Raw genomic sequence first — 4111 nt, 5'->3', positions numbered from 1 at the left:
ATTTTGCTGACCATCTTTTTTAGCACCCCTGACAATAATTACTGTTAACAACGCGCTGTTCATACAGCTAAATAACTTTTTTTGTCAATAACATTTCATTGTCGATAGATGAAAAGATATTCCGCTTGCGTGTTCGTCGTGCTTTTGACAGGATAAGTAAGTCGCCATTTTGTTTTGTAACCGTTCTCTCGAGATTAATAACTGTATTTTTAGCAAGTTAAGAACCGAATAAGAAGTGAACCTTGTCTTCTTTACAGAATAGATAACGAATACTTTTATAACTAGCCTGTTGCGTAAACGTGGTTTAATCTATCTTCACTACTTGTGTCGACAACATAATCATTTTCAACATCGATAAAAAAATTTTGACGGTAAATTAGTTTTACACACATCTATCCTTATAATTTATGGCTTTTCTTTTTATATATATCACCTTCAGTCGTGCCTGAAGAAGAGTGAGGATTTCACTCGAAACATTGTAGCACCGAAACATTAATAAAACCATTCATCGCCCATTTTGGTTACATTTATTATTAAAGAAAAGTCAGAAATCGTCGTGTTACCAGCAGATAAGGGAAATGCCACCGTTGTTATGGACAAGAAAGAATATGACGACAAAATGATGAACCTACTGGACCCAGTCATTTACAGGAAGATCAAAAAAGACCCTACAGACAAAATCGTAAGGAAAATAAAGGACCTGATAAAATCCACAGGAATTCCAGCAGAACAGCAGAAAGGTTTGTTTGTGCAGGCGCCGGTACCACCAAGAATTTATGGACTACCGAAGATTCATAAACCAGACGTCCCCCTCCGCCCTATCGTCAGTGCCATCAACATACCAGTTGGCCAAATGTCTTGCAAAGATTCTGACTCCTTTTATAGGGAACACGGAATCATATGTCAGGGATTCTACACATTTTGTGGAATCGGTAAGAGGTGTAAAGCTGGATGCTGAGGATATTTTAGTAAGTTTCGATGTAGAGTCTCTTTTTACCAGGCTACCAGTTAAGGATGCTATGGATGGTCTCTGCCAGAAGGTCATTCTGGAGGGATTACCAGAATACGTGCTAGATCTAGTCGAGTACTGTTTATCGTCAACGTATTTCAGCTGGAAAGGAGAATTTTACGAACAGTTCGAAGAGGCAGCCATGGGATCTCCATTATCGCCAGTTATAGCTAATTTCTACATGGAATTATTCGAAGAAGACGCTTTGAAGAAGAACCAGTGGAAACCAAAACTATGGCTCCGATATAGGGATGACGCGTTTGTGATATGGCAACATGGTCAAAAATGGCTCCAAGAGTTTTTGGATCACTTGAACTCTCAACATCCTATGATTAAGTTTACCATAGAAATAGAAACTGCCGAAAATCTACCTTTCCTAGATGTGTTGGTCACCAGGACGACAAATGGAGATTTGGATCTTGGTATATATCGGAAAAAGACCCATACCAACAGGTATCTGCAGGCATCATCACATTATCATTCCCAACAGAAGAGCTTTCTACGAGGCGTGTACACTTCGAGGGACATCAACTGGGCCACCTAGCAGAGAGAGGACGCGGTAAGTACAAAACCACTTGGATTTATCTGTCTTCCCTATGTTGCAGGTGTAACGGAACGAATTACCAGGCACCTCAAGAAGAACGACATCGTAGTGCGGTACGGGGCGGTCAGCCAAATTCGGAACACACTCCCGATAGCCAAGGACAAACTAACTCATAACGTCAACAGAGAAGATGGCTAGGAGCTTAGCAGAACATGGAAGATGGTGGTGAACCCGAAGACCTCCTCCCGCCTCAATAATTAACTTGTAATTAGCGTTAATTAATTATTAATTATTTTTCCGACTTATATATTGTTCCCGATTTTCGATTTCGTCACTTCGAACCATTTTATGAAGAAGGTTGCAACATGGCATCCGAAACGTCAAACCTTTTCTTAAAAGGCGCACGGCAAAACCCGAAAGTTTCTAGTGCTAGTTCTAATTGTAGTTCAATTAACACCGGCCGTGAAAGCCTTCGTACTTACACTATACTTTTTTTTAAAACTTTAATGTCAATTGAATTATAAATTATTGAATGTTCGAAGTGGGTAGAATACAGATTTTGTATACTGTATGAAAACTGTCATTATAAAATCATGTGTCACTTCTGGCCTAACAGTAACTGAGAGATAAAATATGAAAATGTTCTTGCCAGTAATTCTTTCTTCTTTTCTGTAATCCAAAAGAGCAACATTTCTAGCGTAAGGATTCCAAGATATGTTGCTAATCGAAAGGGTTCAACTCCCTCCGTTACGAATGGTGCAACAGTTTCAGTTTTGAACAGAGTACTTGGAGAAGAATAAAATATTTTACCGTTAACCCAAATGATTTTAGTTGTAGTGTAGTTTTAGTTAATTAATAAGACCATTCTTGACAGAATTAGAATTTTTTCTTATGGCTAAACCATAATCTTTTGTAAGTTCGCCTATAACTTTATCGGTTAATTTGCCAGCGCCTTTACCGTCAATAGTTTTTGTGTTGTGTAACCCCGTACCCATACGTTTTTCAACGTGTCCTATACGTTCCTTTTTTGATCCCCGCTGTATGGATCTATATTTAAAAGTGGTACTGTATCCGTCTCCGATACATTTACAATATTTTACGCCATGCTTTTCAATTGATGTAGTAAACTTTTCAGCAATTCCATCAGTTTTCATTCTCCTGCACTTCAATTATGATTTGCAGTACAATTTTCTTTGTGGCTTTCAAACCAATCATCAAATTCTGCGCTATTACGTCCAATTTTATTTGTAAATTTATTGTAGACTTTACAAATCGAGAATTTTATCACAATACCAACAACTTCATTGCTATACTTTCTTATTAAACTAAGAACACCGAAAACCGAGAAATATCCTCGCTTTTTCTACGTACCGTCATCCGAAACACTAAGTTCGTTCTCTGTATTGCCATTTTGTGTAGTTTTTTCTTTTTCTTTTGCAACTGTTCTTCTTACTGCTTCCTCATAAACTGCCTTTGCAGAAGTGTACACATTTTCGATACAACTATAAGTGCTGATCGCTAAACCTTTACCTATGTCCATTAGTCCACAAAACAAGTTGATGCCTTTTCTGCCGACCTCCAAATGTCTCATTACAAATACGAATCGTCGATTGATTTCAAACGCATTGATTATTATTGGGCACGAAAATATGTTCATCAAACTACACTAACAGTCTCTTTTGACATAAAATCCCGCACCATGCGCAGCACTTTGCTTTAAAATAATGTCACTATCACAAATTTCACACATTATACCCTCACAAAGTGTCCTAAAAGCTGTACAAAATTTTAAAATGCAAACGTCAGATAGATGTGAAACGCGTATTTACATTTTTGGCAACTTTCTAGCTGAGGTACTAGCAAAATTTGATTTTGTTTTCAGCGTACGTTTTGACGATTACTGTAAAAACAACGTTTTCTTCGGCGATTATCGTGGACAGGATTGACATAGTACTCTTTTTATCCATTTTGATTGATACAACTTTACAAAATTAAGTAACTTATATATAACGTAAATGACACTCTTTAATTCTTACACAAAATGTCAACATATTAATATTTATTAGAATCGTTATTATTGCCTGTCAATAAAATCGAATGATTGTATTCATTTAAATATTGATATTTGAAACAGGTTAAACAGCTCAACTTTCCTCCCAAATAGAGGCAAATATGAATATTTATAGGATAGTTGGTGGGCTAGATTTGATAAAGCTGCAGCGACCATCATCTACTATGTCTGTCTGATCGCAAATACCTTCACGGTCATCTACTAGGTTTTCTATTCCTTTAACCTCCTTTCCTGAAGCTCTTACAAATACAAATAACCGACAATTATCAGCAGAAACAGAACAATACCCACCACAATCTACCACTTTCCCTATTAGGGAAATTAGGTTTTTAACTAGCCAACAATGTTATTCTTCTTCATCGACTCAAACATTCGATAAAACTATTTGTAATTGATTAAAGCGGAACAACTAAAAGAGTTTTAATCTCCAGATTCTAACTCACTTTAAATATTCAATCAAAACGAACTAGTTGAAAACGATTTTCAA

The 4111-nt window shown here is 36.8% G+C and overlaps 1 long non-coding RNA gene across 1 annotated transcript; it reads left to right on the top strand.

Moving 5' to 3' along the window:
* On the top strand, positions 1–2365 carry LOC139430776 (uncharacterized). The gene is made up of 3 exons (XR_011641148.1): positions 1–156; positions 214–371; positions 440–2365. It is a non-coding gene; the product is annotated as an uncharacterized lncRNA (long non-coding RNA).
* Positions 2366–4111: the final 1746 nt, after the last annotated feature.

This window comes from Onthophagus taurus, chromosome 7 (assembly GCF_036711975.1).
Source record: "Onthophagus taurus isolate NC chromosome 7, IU_Otau_3.0, whole genome shotgun sequence".
Lineage (NCBI taxonomy): Eukaryota > Metazoa > Arthropoda > Insecta > Coleoptera > Scarabaeidae > Onthophagus > Onthophagus taurus.
Note: the sequence above shows the minus strand (reverse complement) of the source record. Positions and strands in the feature narration are given on the sequence as shown.